The 15,157-nt window shown below is 33.8% G+C and overlaps 1 long non-coding RNA gene across 1 annotated transcript in view; it reads right to left on the reverse strand.

Annotated features, from left to right (window-relative positions):
• Window positions 1–15,157, reverse strand: part of LOC118735259 — a 39,437-nt gene that overhangs the window by 23,059 nt on the left and 1,221 nt on the right. The window contains exon 2 of the long non-coding RNA XR_004992552.1: window positions 6,290–6,424. This is a non-coding gene — a long non-coding RNA (uncharacterized LOC118735259). The remainder of the gene's footprint in view (window positions 1–6,289; window positions 6,425–15,157) is intronic.

Genomic DNA, 15,157 nt, shown 5'->3' on the forward strand with positions numbered 1-15,157 from the left:
TTTTTCATGAGGTACTTAAGCGGGTTTTACTGTACTTACAAGTACTAAAAAATTTTAATATCCTGTCAAAATGTACAAATACAAACACTTTGACAGGGTGTTCTTGAACCGCGATATAAAGGAAGCAGAGATGTTGAATTGACAAAATATAGATTTATTTCAATCAATTCCGATTGTCTAACTATCATTCTAATATTTTTAAGCGCTTTGGCCAATAACTCATATGTACACTTAATACAGCGTAGTAGCCGTGGTGCTCGCGCGATGCTTGCCATCGCCAGACTATTATTTTTCTCTTTGCTGCTATAAAAAGAAGCATTTGAATTCATTTCATCTTTGCAAAATAAATTTGGTTTTTTTGTGATATTTTTGTGGGTGGCAGACAACTTTTCCTTGGAATTTAGATGGCAGACGATATTTTTTAAGCTTCTTATACGTCAAATGTTACGTACAATAAGTTGCGCGTACGCGGCTATGAATTTTTTTGCTTATTTTTTCCTATAATTGTAACCCGGATATGCGGTGGCAGACGTTCAAATTAGAATTCTACGCTACATCGCTGTCGTTAACTCCCGGACTATAAATGCATTTCTAAAATAACGACTTTCTTTTAGTGTGAGTAACTTTTCACTCAAATAACAAACTTATTTCTATCTTCGAGCAGCTTAGCAATTTTCGTCCATTTTTATAATATTTACCAAAATAAGTTCATGCACCGTATTTTAAAGTATTGTTTATCGCTAACAATTATTGAAATTCGCCAATAACTTTAATAACTAACACAAATCATATTAACCAGGTAGCAGGAGCAGAGTTGGTAATTTGATTTCATGTACTCTATTGTAACTGTGTTTTTAATTGCTATTCTTTTCTAAGCACATGCTGCTGTCCATATATAAAAGCACCATTACATGCAATTTCAATAAAGACTTAAGCAACGACCTTGATTAGTACTATGGCCTTTCATTACTTAAAATACATTGATGCGAACTCGCATCTTAAACCCTTCGGGTGTGTAAAGTGAGATAGCTGAGGTAAACAATATAAAAAATACAGAGCGTTGTCACGCGGTGTTGCCTTTTAGATTGTCCATTTTATATAGAAGTTATAATAGTTATTGTCAAATAAAAACCTATCCCCTTACGCATTCGTTGGTTCAGTACTACCAAAGGATATCACAATTTTGTGTTCTTCTTCATCAAATGTAAATTTCAACAAAGTTAAAAAAAGACTTCAAAAAGATACACCTTTGTCAATAAAGCGTTTAAAGCAGAATATACACAATCAGACTTGTATGCATACTTGGTCGCTTGTCAGTTCAGTATACACCTATGCGACACGTTGTTCAAACTTCATTTCGTTGTAATCGTTGAAGTGAACGAACATAACGACATACGGATCTACGTCTTCCCAGCAAGTATTTATAGGACAAATGATTCATACTGGACTCTATTGCCCTCACATGCGGCTCGTTATTGAGTCAAATTTGTAGGTTTTTTGTTGAATATACTAATACCGTTTTTTTTCAATAAATAATTTGCAAAAGTTTCGGATGGCTTTTCTTTACGGCCACCGTCCCTCTCCTCCGGCAACACAGAAAGGAGAATTCTACTTAGTAAGGGTTTAATCCCTAAGCGCGGCCGAAGACCGCCTACGCAAAAGGTACTTAAAAAAAAGCCACCGGAGCCTGACGCCTTTACCTTTATGCACTAGAAATGGTATATACCATGGGAAAGGCTCAAGTCAGTGCCTTCATCTACTCAAAACAAGCGACAATTTAGATTTTTCCCCATTTTTGTAAGGCAGCCGGGAAGGAGTTGCATTTCTGTAAACAGCGGCTCATGACCGTGCCTCTCCCGCCACTCTCCGCCCACCGCGCACACAACGTAAAGGAAAGTTTCCAAAAGTTTCTGTCATACATATGTATATGGAAGTATGTGTTAGTATCTTTGTCGTAAAAAGCAACTTCAATAAAGTAGAAAAATTCGTGACTAATATTTTTTTTTGATAAAACGATGTGAGGAGTTCTAATTCGATGAAATCCATCATATTAATCAAAAGTGAATTTTGAATTTTTTATCAGTTACGACTTTTTGCATTTCAGGAACGATGTTTTTTCCGTCGTATTGCATTTCAGGTGACGATATATGATATATGTAGTTACATAAAGATATAAATAAAAAATTTTAACTATTAAAATTTATTATTTTAATAATTTATCCATATAGTCTTCTGTAAAGATATAATAGATATAATGCGAATCAGTTTAAGAAATAAAATTGACTTATTTGTTACTCCAAATGTTTGCTGGGTTTGTACTTTTCTATACACATAGGAAGTTCTATCTGCATTGTGTACTATAAACGTTCATACCTGTCGCAACAACGAGCAAACAAATTGAAAAATTTCAATTTCCTTTATACATGTCTGCAGACCTGGAATTTGGTATACACACCCGCCTATCCACGATGCGACGGTACGTCATACTTGACATGTAGTACAGACAAGTCTACTTGTGTATATTCTGCTTAAGTTAAAAAAAAAACATTACAAGGTAAATTTATTCTCTCAATTCGATGGCCATGATTTTTTTCTGACGTTTATATATCATATAAAAATTTAAGATTATCGTTAATTTCTTCATGATCCGATGATCAGATTTAAACCAAATTAAAATGGACCACCTGTGAGGTAACACCTTTCCTTTAAAAATTTAGAATTATAGAAATCGGTTAACGTGGTCCAAAGTTATGCGGTAACATACTAGGGATGGGTAAATTCGACATTCGAAGCTTCGATATTCGAATTTTAATCGAATTTTTGAAATCAAACTTAGTGTTGCCAAAATTCGGATAAAATCGAATTTTTCTATTTTCATCTTTATATCCAAAAAAAAATCAACTCTTTCTTCTTTCTGACTAAATTTGCCATCACTGTGTGTGGCACTCCATTTGTCTTAGGGATACAAGTAAAAAAAATGCATGTTTTTCGATCTGATGCATCGGGACAAAAAATCTGTGCCAAGAAGGATCTGTTATTCTGAACTCAAATTAAAAAAATTTTTTGTAAAAAACTTTTTTTTGTTGATTTTTTATTTTATATGTTTAGAGGCTTTTACATTGGTGGCATGAAGCTTTTGTCTGAGAAGACCCCTAGTAAAATTTTCCGGAGAATAATTTTCTAGAATATATCAATCCTCTAACGACCTTCCAAATTTGCTTTTTGCGGGATTTCTTGAAGTGAGGGCTAAATTGACCCTTCTAGGCGGGAGCTAATGGGTTAAAATGTTCTACGAAAATATTTTCCATGAAATTTTATTATATATGTCTTAACCTTTAATTTCGCTCAGACATTTATTTTAACTATTTTTCGACTTTTTTGAAAACTACTTAGGCCGAGACATGAAAACTTTAGTAGGTCATGAAATAAAAATACGAGCTAACTTTTGCAAATCCGAGTGTTTTATTACTGGACGGGGACTTTCAGAAAATGTTAACAAAGTCCGTGCTGGTTTCGGCTGTCTCACAGTGTAATTTGAGATTAACTTTTGAGACAGGTGGCCACTCTCTTCAAGCACCTCAAAAATATTTAATTGTTGCATAGTATTTTAAGCACAACACTTCTTTAACTAAATTCGACTTTGCAAACAGGTGGCACCGCTACTAAATGTAATTGAAAAATAAAGTTTATTCAAAATCATTTCGACTGATATCCATATTGGGGTAATTTATTTAACTTATTAAATAATCTGATTTTGATTTTCTTAAATATAAATATTCTACAGGGCAAGCCCTTTCAGTTGACACCTACCTCCTTTTTGAAAATCGAACGAAAGATACAGATTTTATGACTTGGTGTTAAATATTTAACGCAAACATCTGCGGAAGCGATTATTTGAATTTGATTTTCTAACCTGTGGCAACCCTTTTCATAGAACTAAAACTATGTTGCAGACCCAAAGGACAAGCTTTAAATTTGACACCTCATTTGTTTTAATTGAACGAACGATACAGATTTTATGACTTGGTGTTAAATATTTAACGCAAACATTTCCGAACTCGATTAAGAAGTTTCAATTACAAAAATTTTTGGAAAATTCGAAAAAAATCGAATCAAATCGAATCGAATAATCGAATGGTTAGGCAATGTTCGAAATTCGGAAGAAATCGAATTAAATACATAAAAAAAATATTTCGACGAATTGACAACCTTTCTCCTTTTTGTGAAGTCGGTTAAAAATGAAATTGTTCACAATTGTTGTTTGAGATTGAAAATGGGAATGTGTGTGTGAGTTTGAGTTTTGTATTTTAAAATTATATTGCTGGCAAACAACAGACTGCGTCTCAATGGTTTTACCTTGTTAGGTTTTTATCATGGTTTCATATGTATATAATTCTAATTGTCCCACGTAAGAAAAATGAAAAAATAAAACTGTATCGCATTTTTTAAGTCAGCGGACATCTGTTGACTTAAACCATATTGAATTATCTCAAAATTTTACAATGAATTTTGTCCAGCTAAATTGGTCAAACACGCCACTGTGCGGCGTATGGGTGGTGGTGCGGTTATGTCTTTTGTGTTGTCTGTTGTGGTTGTGGTGTGGTCTATTGTACTGTGTTGTGGTGCGATTGTGTTTTAGTTGAGCTGCTCAGGCGGACTTGGGTGTGCCGTGGAGGCAGCTCTGTTTGAGCAGCAGGGGGCCACATACATATGTTGCGGTCCAGTTAATCCTTAGGCCTGAGCAGACTCGGAGGTGACTTCACCCGTTGCAAATATCGCACTTGACTGGTGGAGTTAGGGTATAATCGTCTCTGGCACACGCAGCAAGTGTAAGTTTCGCTTGAGATATTTCACCGACCTAAACTGGGTTAGATCGCTGAAACAATTAGATGTGGTCATTGTCCACGCTTCTGCGCCCTATATCAGAAGGGGTGTGATGAGTGACTTATAGAGAATGGTTTTCGTTAGTAAAGAGACGACTTTAATTCTCAGTTAAGAGCCTCTCACACGTGGCAATGCAATATATTTCGAAAAGGCTGTCAACTTGAGAAATATCAGAAAGCAGTTGCATGAGCAGTCACACCTTGCATGTAAAGTGTCTTTCGAAAGAGGTTTTTTTATTTCCGAAAGGCGAGTTGCAGATTAATAATGCAGCACGAGTAAGTTGAAATATATTCCCGAAATAGGTTTGCGCTCTCTCAATTGTCGTCACATCTTGCAACTTTTATTTCTGAAACTGATTTCCGAAATTTGACAGGATGGCCTTTCTGGATGTTCAAACAAAGAAATAAAATTTCTCGTTCGCAATTCGACAGCGAATTGCGTGGAAAAGTTGGAAATATTGCCACGTCTGCCACGCTCTTTATGCCCGTATGATACTACGTTTCTTTCTTGTATTTCGAGTGTATTTTACACTGTATTTGTTATATACGATTTCAGTACTTGTGTAAGGGAGTAAGCTATATACCAAAAAATAAACGAAAAACTGACGAAAAACAAACTAGGTTGTTAAAAACAGTCCGACCAACTTGTATTTCGTTCAGTTTTTTTAACAGATGGCTGTATTTCGTTCGTTTTTCTTACACAGCTGTTTGCATTTTGCCAGACGAGTTATTTTCTTAGCATAAACAAAATGGAAATACAATTAAATTAAATACGTTACTGTTTTGCCACTTTAATTTAATTTTTTAATGTAACAAAACTGTTTTACGCAAATTTTAATTTCGTTTATTTGAATTTCGGTAAGGATATGTCAAAACTCAGCTGTTTTTCACACAGACTTTGTTTCTCTCTAACACATTGCCGAATTGTTTTTGTAATTTGACTTTCGTCAGTTTTTTTGTTTGTATTTCAAATGAAAAGTACAGGAAAAAAACGTAGTATCATACGGGCATTACGGTTATTTTAATTTTCATACAAAAAAATCCATTTTTATTTAAGATTAAAAAAAATCCTCAGATTATGGAACAGTACGACCAGGGCATCGAGATGAACTCTCTGAATGAAAATCTGTTGCGCTCGAGTAACTAAAAAAGGCGATTTTGGAATCATCTTCAAAAAGAGCTGACCTCACATCTAAAATTTCAGTCTTCTGAATCGGAGATTCATTCGTGCTCGTTTAACATACTTTGTGAATATATGACCCGCTCAGTAAACATTTTCCAAGCTTGCCGGCTGATTAACATACATCCGTTATCAGAAACACGCTATCAATTTATGACGCGCCCGCTTATTTTCACTTTCTTATTATTTTGAACAGGTTCATATTAAGACCAAAACTTGCGCTTACCTTGATTTTGCCAAATCCAGTTTGGTCCACGTACTACGCGTATACCTGGTTGTATGGCCGGGCGCATTTCAGTCCAATTTACTCTACTTCAATTTTGATACGAAACAATTTTGGAAATCGTTCTAAAAAATTATGCTGTGAAATAGAATAAAATCATACATACACATGTATTAAATATTTTCAATTGATACTTTTTGAAATATGCATGTTCTTAAAGTTCTAGACAGCCGTTAACTACAAACGGCTTTTACGTGAAGATTTTAGTACTGCAGTTACAACAAGAAGATGGCGAGTTATACATATTAGATGCCGCCAGTGTTGCCAGGTCTTCAGCATGGGAAAACGTCCCTCTTGGTTGAAAAAACGTCATTTCCTATCCAAAAACGTCTTTTTCAAATGAATGTACAATAAATTGTTCTTATTTAAATTTTTATTGTATACAAAGGTACATTTTTTTCAAAATATTCTTTTTGATGCAGAAATATTCCTAGAGCATCTAGAGGCGTTCTGCATCAAAAACAAAATTTTGAAAAAATGTCGCTTACGTTATTTTGGTGGTTAGGGCCCGATATATACGTAAGGTATATTAAAATATCATTTCGACAGAGCACATTTAAAATTCATTGTAAACTGGTCTGAGATCGTTAATATAAAAATCATTTTATACATACAATTGTGAACAACTGATTAAGTCATCAACATTTTGATCGATTTTCGCTGTTTCTCTTTCGTTTATTTAATGTTTATTATTTTTCCATAAAATCTCATTAACAATCAACATTAGGGGCTCGGTTGTCGAAAATGCTAAATTACGTTCTGCTAAAAAGGAGCATAGCAATAGGTCCATTCAATATAAAAAAAAATGTTACGAATTGTTACTAGTACTTGCAAGTTTTTACTGGAAATGCATTCAATAACCCAAAATATTTGCAAGAGGGAGCGAATTCGAGAGCGTAACAGCCCGAGAGAGCTGCAAATTCTTGCAAATAAAAAGTTTACTTGCAGGAATTTGCAGGAGTCCAAAAGTAAGGTTATGTTTCAAATTCAAATGTAAACAAACTGTTTAAGAGGATGATTTGATGAAACATAATTAGTGAAATGAAAATATGGATAAAAAATTCAAATCTATTGTATATTTTTTACTTTTATGATGATCAGAACTATTCCCAATTAAAAAGAAAATTGCGCGCCAAAGCTTAACCGTCAGAAAGTGTCAAAATGGCTTAAGTTGCAAGTTTTTACTAGTTTTGCGTTTAATAACTTTTTCTGTCTTAAAAAAGTCGCCTACTTTTTTCTGACGTTTTATGCTGCACAGCTTTTTTGGTGCTTTTGCGAGCAATAGATCAGCTCTACCTGATTTGTCTTTTAATGTGCAATTGCATCATTACAGCAAACCTCGTAACCTCAAGTGCTTACACAACCAGCCTTTGAACAAGGGATCCTTAGTCCGGCTCACAGTGGTTCGGATAGCAGATCTAGCTGGACGAAAGTCAAAATTTTTTTGTTTTTAAAATACTTAATAGTACTTGGAATACATTTCTGACAATACATTCAAATAGAAATTGCATTTATTAAAGCATTAACATATGAAAACAAACAAACAAAGGTAAGTCAACGCCGCCTATTTTAGAACTCTATTTTAAAAGCTGAAATTTAACTTAAAAATTGCTAATTGCACTCACAAATATTTGCATAATTGCAAATTGACTTTATAAACAAAAAATTACACATATTCCGCTATAGATTCAGAGGTCATAACGCAATTTATGTCCACAATAGTATAAGCAAATTTATTCTGAAAAATCGTCGTTTTGATTAATTAAAAAAATAAATTAAAGAGTAGGAAAAGTAAAGGCCGCCGAAGGCCGTTATAAACCCACTTGCATATTATTCTTTACACCTTCGCAAATGCAGAGGGTAAGTTCCATAACCAAGTCTAACCAATTGGCTTAGATATTTACAATTTAGTGACGGTATGTCAAATCTCATATAAATATAAGATCAGTGGCGGATCCACGGGGCAGAGGGGGGAGGGGTTGTGTGTTAAAACAGAAAAATACTTGGAGTTATAAAACCTTTGGTTATGTAAGAGTTAAAAAAAATAGTACCTCGCGAATTTTCTACTTTCTGAAATTAAAAAATTATACAACAGGCATGCAAATCTTTAAGCGCTGTTACAAAATTTTTTCTGAAATTTATTTGTGTTTCTTGCTGTGATCTTAAATTTTAGTCATGGTAAATAAAATCTTAAGAAGCGAGTTGTTTGACATTTGGTGTTGCAGAAACTTCTAAAAGACAACAAGGTGTCCGTGATTATGTGATTAGTAAATTGAAAGAAATATCTGATGAAAATGCTCGTTCCGAAGTAAATAAAGTAAATGACTTTAGATTCGTAATCAGCAACCCAGAAAATCCCCAGATACCCAGTTACATAGAAATCTACCGATTTTTTTAAATTTTCGTCTGCCATATTGGATCCGCCATTTTGAATTTTTGGTAAATGACTTTAGATATGTAATCAGCGACCCAGAAAACCCCCAGATACCCAGTTTCATAGAAATCTACCGATTTTTTTTGAATTTTCGTCCGCCATATTGGATCCGCCATTTTGAATTTTTGATAAGTGACTTCAGATTCGTAATCAGCGACTCAAAAATCTCATAGGTAAGAAGTGGTGTAAAGATCCATCAACGAGTATTTGTTTAAATAGTTTTGTCCAGCTAGATTTGCGATCCGAACCACTGTGCAGCTGCAGCAAAACACAAAGATTGTATAGATTTATTAAGAAAATAATTCAAAATCAGTTCTACTTATAAGATTTATTAACAAAGAAAAATTACAGGGAAGTTAAAAAACGTCATTTTTTAAACAAAAAAACGTCCAAACGTCAACAGGGTACAAAAAACGTCCAAATGACGTTAAAAAACGTCAACCTGGCAACGCTGGATGCCGCAGGCCTAAGCATGCTAATTCTAAAATGTCTAGGAACAACCACGGTAAACCATCTCAGGGTCTACGTAACCGGAAAGATACAGATCCATATCTGGCCAAGGACTGTCACTCCAGCAACATTCCCAGAAACCCTTTGGGAACTTTTATTCTGTTACAACAACAGTTGAGTGTTCCCATGATAGTGCTGTTACAACAATCCCGGCATTAATGCTATAAGCACATAGATATTAAAATCGTGGCCTTAACGAAATTCCCGCATTTAGAGGACAGTCTTAGTAGCACTCGACCTTGCACTGGTGCTTTCGCAATTGATGCTACTTGAATAGTAGCAATCTGGCATTTGAAACTTATACCAAGATGTTCGGAAAATTGCCCTGAACAACATATCAAAAACGAGAGGTCATATGAAATTTTCCAGATTAACACAAAAAATGCTCAGGACTTATGTTCTATGAATCCTATCTAGAAAATTAAAATATCAGAATAAAGATCACAATCTGGAACAATCCGTTGCTTTGCAATTAAATCGTGAATTTTTCTTAGGTTTTTTTTAGACTCAACAAATGGTAATAAAGGTCTTCCCCAATTCTAAAATCTCATTGCTGAAAAATATGAGGTTTGTTCAATAACATTTCCAGTAAGTACCGGCAGCTCGAGCGTAAACACAAAACTGACTGAAAGTCAAATTGAGAGGAAGAAAAACTTATCAGAAATAGTCATTGAACGCAAAACCAGTAAACTTTCGCCATTCTGAAATTTTTCGATGGGTAAATAAATTATTCCTCAATACTTTCGTTTTACCCATTTGCTTCAAAATTACAGTTAGTAAAAATTTTTGTATTTTGGCACCTGCAAGTTTCTGTAAGTAAAATTAAAATTGTTACTAATTGTTAACATACTTACAAGTTTTTACTGGAAAGGCGTTCAATAACCCAAAAATTTGCAAGAAAGAGGAATTCGAGAGCTTAACAACCCGAGAGCTGCAAATTCTTGCACGTAAAAATTTTACTAACAGGAATTCGCAGGTGTAAAAATATCAGTCATACTTCAAATTCAAATGTAAATAAAGTTATGACGATGGAAAATATTTCCAAAGAAAAGTAAAATTGCACACTTAACCATCAGAAAGGTTAAAATGGCGTCAGTTGCAAGTTTTTACTGGGTTTGTGTTCAATAACTGCTTTTGATAATTTTCTCTAAAGAGCGTGTCAGACGTGGCAATATATTTCGATGCAATAAATTTCGGAAAGGCTGTCAAATTGAGAAATCAGTTGCATGAGCAGTCACACCTTGCATGGAAAGTGTCTTTCGAAAGAGGTTTTTATTTCCGAACGGTGAATTGCAGGAAAAATTTCTGAAATCGCTTTTTGGCTGTTCACACAGCGAATGAGTTTCTGGCAATCTTTCTCGATACTAAAATGCAACCATGGGCGGTGGGGTTGTCGTTTGTTTGCTATTTCTCTTGTAAAAGCGGGAAAATATATGTTATAATTAACATATTTGTCGTGTAAACAATAATTTAACGATTAAGTATATTAAACAAAATAATATATTTCAAGCATTTTTGATATTAAATTCAACAATATTTTTTATCATTTTACACAAATTCGCGATCAGGGCCACACGGCAACACTCGATTAGTTTGACAGCACTTGCAGAAGAAATAAAAATTGCTAGTGCAGCACGAGCAAGTTGAAATATATTTCCGAAATCGATTTTCGCTCTTGCAGTTGCAGTCCCACCTTGCAACTTTTATTTCTGAAACTGATTTCCGAAAGGTGACAGAAAGATCTTTCTGGCTGTTCACACATCGAAATAAAATTTCTCTTTCTCAATTTGACAGCGAATTGCGTGCGAAAGACGGAAATATTGCCACGTCTGACAGGCTCTTTACTCTTACTTTTACTCTCTATTTTTCATTTACTCTCTCATTGCATTCAATAACCCAAAAAATTTGCAAGAGAGAACGAATTCGGGAGCGTAACAACCCGAGAGAGCTGAGAATGAGAATTCTCAGTGACTTGAAATTGGGACTTATATGCAGCGTTGCCAGGTTGACGTTTTTAACGTCATTTGGACGTGTTTTGTATCTTGTTGACTACTATGCAAACCAAGCGTACGCGCTTTTTTTGGATTCTTGGACTAAAGGTTGGTTTTGTAAGCACTTGAAGTTGCGAGGCTTATTGAAATGGTTGCAATTGCACATTAAAGGCCAAATCAGGAAGAGCTGATCTATTGCAACACGCACGCTCGCAAAAGCACCAAAGAAGCTGTAGCAGCATAAAAAAAAACCGAAAAAACTAGGCGAACTGAAATATTGCTATGTTCCTTCTTATCAGAACGTAATTTACCATTTTCGAAACCGGCCACCTAACCAAATGTATACAAGAAAAAAATAATAATACATATTAAAAAATCAACGCGATTCTTTAGCAACTTAAAACTTGCACATTATTACCCTGGATAATAATGGGCTATCAAACTCCATACTCGAAAAAGTTCTTAAAAATCTGAATAAAAAGTTGAAAATCTAGCTGAAACTTTGCAGATTTTTTATAATTTTTGCACAAAGTTTGAAATGTGGATTTATATTTTGTTTGTTATATAATGAGCTAGGCTTTTATGGAAAAATAATAAACAAAAGAAAAACAAGCACAATCGATCAAAATATCGATGACTTAATCAGCTGATCACAAGTGTATGTATAAAATGATTTTTATATTAACGATCTCAAACCAGTTTAGAATGAATTTTAAATGTGCTGTCGAAATGGCATTTTAATATACCTTACATACATACTTATGTACCTTTGTATACAATATAAGTTTAATAAGAACAATTCTGTGTGCATACATTTGAAAAAGACGTTTTTGGGTAGGAAATGACGTTTTTTCAGACCAAGAGGGACGTTTTCTCATGCCGAAGACCTGGCAACACTGCTTATATGGTTTTTGTTAGATAGTCAGCTGTATTTGTATAAAAAATAAATAAAAATAAACATAAACCAAACAAAAGGAATAGCCAAAACTGATCCAAATATTCTGTTCCTATTATTATTATTATTATTATTATTATTATTTCCCTAAAAAAAATAATTGCGAATGAGCCATGGTATATATCAATTTTGAGTAAATATTGATGAATTCCTTCCTTCCTGCTCAAAAAATTTAGAACGTCCGGTACATACACACATATAAATTCAAGACTGCATTTCTACTTAAATTGTTTAACTTCCACAATTTCTACGCAGCGGAATAGCTGCCCTTGATTGTGTTGGCTTAACAAATGAAAAAAGTGGGAAAAAAGCCACGGTAATTTACAAGGCGAACTTAGCACAGTGCGTAGGCAACTGGCTGAGTCAGTGGGATCGTCGGTTCGAATCCTACTGAAAGAAGTCTGATGAGGAAATGTGGTGATTTCCGAAATAGCTATCACTTCTACCATTTTTTCAAATTATTGTTGCTTTGCCACGATAAGTTTTTCATTAAAAACGGCCTCAAGCTCAATAAAAATTGTTGAATATAATTGTTATAAGGCCATAAAATAACAAAAAAAAAACAAAAAACAAATAACTTAAGGAAGAGCACACCTAAAAGTTAAACATTCGAAAAATAGAATTATTAACAAAAACCAACGACCACATGATTAAGCGGGAATTGCAGCGGAATAGCTAGCTGCCCTTGATTGTGTTGGCTTAACAAATGAAAAAGTGGAAAAAAGCAACGATATTTTACAAGACGAACTTATCACAGTGCGTAGGCAACTGGATGAGTCAGTGGGATCGTCGGTTGGAATCCTACTGAAAGAAGTCTGATGAGGAAATGCGGTGATTTCCGAAATAGCTAACACTTCTACCATTTTTTCAAATTATTGTTGCTTTTCCACAATAAGTTTTTCATTAAAAACGGCCTCAAGCTAAATAAAAATGTTGAATAAGTCAAATATAAAAGTTAAAATATGACTTCTATTTTTTCGGTACTTTTTTACTTTAGTTTTATTTTTTTTCAGTCAAATATAAAAGTCAAAACATATTTTTTATTTTTTTTTCGAAGATTGCGTTCGAAAAGCATTTATGGAAATAGGCTAAATGCTGATACGCACCTTATGGATTACTGGGAGAGTAAAAAAATTTTATATCTCCCACTAAGAGGTCTGGCATGTACATATTATACATCAAGTTCCAGCGTCACGAATCAGTGTAGAACGCGCGTTCTCAGCACTAAGCTTATTCTTAGCGATTTGCGATAAAAATTTGTCGGAGCAGAACTTGACAGCTATAATAATTATTAAATTGAATTCCGAATCATTCCTGTAAAAAGGTGAATAACTTAAAGCTTAAATTAAAGAACGGAATATACTTGTAGAAGATAGAAAGGATGTGCATTTTTTATAATAACATATTGTATTGAGAATATGTAAACTGCCATTTTGAACGAAAAAATAAGTCAAATTTTAACTTTTATATTTGACCGAAAAAATAAAAATCAATTTTTAACTTTTAATTTTGACTGAAAAAATAAAAGTCAAATTTTTACTTTTATATTTGACCAAAAAACTAAAAGTCAAGTTTTAACTTTAACTTTTGACTGAAAAAATATCAGTCAAAAAATAACGGTTAATTGCTAACTTTTGAAAAAAGTAAAAAAAAAAATTAAATCATATAGGATTAACATTCCTTGGCTAACAAGCATCACATTGCTACATATATACAAATGTTAAAAATACCCATTCTTTCCGACTGACTTTTTGAATTGAAATTTGAAAAATAACTAATATTTTCGGTCCCTGCATATAACTAATAAGGTGATTTAAAAACAAATGGTTTTGTAAACCTTTTTAATTTTTAATATATTATATATTTTTGTATATATATAATACATTTTTTAAATTCGATTTTTTTTTAACTATACAACACATATATAAAGAGTTTACATCAGATTAAGGACAATTAAATTCTCTATCGAATGACCACCAAATTTTTAAAATGCATGAATGGGTTTTTGATAAGTTTTGATTTAAAAAAAAGCTTAATTTCAACTGTGACCCTTAATAACTCTTGTAGTGTTTCCCCCAAAATAAAATATGCCGTTATGTTCAGCTAAATAATCTCTATCGATGCTCATTTTTTTTTTAATTTGAGAATTGTAGGTATTCTGCAGTTGTTCTAATCTTTGTTTTAGTTTAAAGTTCAATCGGCATAAGTAAAGAATAGGGAAAAAGGAGAAATGGGGTTGAATATAGTTTTAAGTGCTGAGCACACGTATACTAATTTTATATTGCGGAAATATAAATTGTGGAAGATATCTAGGGTTAAATATGAAATTTTGGATTTTGAAAAATGTTAATCAGGTCTTCCCTTAAACTCGTAAAAGCCTCGTAAACCTCGTAAACCTCGTAAAGTTTGTAAATTTACGAGCCTCGTAAAAGGACTGCCAAAATTTGTATGGAGCTCTATTTACGAGCCCCTCGTCAAATTACGACCAGCTTTATGCGCAAACGACCTCGTAAACTTCAGTGTTGCCGAGGGGCCAAAATATTTATACTAAAATGTATGATAAAATAATAAACATAAATGAAAAAATAATAATAAGCCTATAACATGAATAAATTTCACTCATTCCCACGACAGCCGGTTCTACGTACCGGAATGACTCGGGTTTTACCCGCCCAAGGGCTGTTGTTTCGGCAATCTAACCCCGTTTAGGTCGGCGAAGTATCTCAGAAGTTGTCCGTCCATAGGGCTACATTCACTACGAATTCTACTAATCAGGGCTGGCATCGAGTCAAACCCAGGGCCAGAAATCTACACCTGCTGTGAATGCCGGAGACGACTACACCACAACTCCACCTCAGTCAAGTGTAATGCTTGCGAGTTGTGGAGTCACCTTAGAGTCTGCTCAGGACTACGGACACATC

Source organism: Rhagoletis pomonella, unplaced genomic scaffold (genome assembly GCF_013731165.1).
Source record: "Rhagoletis pomonella isolate Grant_MI unplaced genomic scaffold, Rhpom_1.0 Rhpom_scaffold_00003, whole genome shotgun sequence".
Classification (NCBI taxonomy): domain Eukaryota; kingdom Metazoa; phylum Arthropoda; class Insecta; order Diptera; family Tephritidae; genus Rhagoletis; species Rhagoletis pomonella.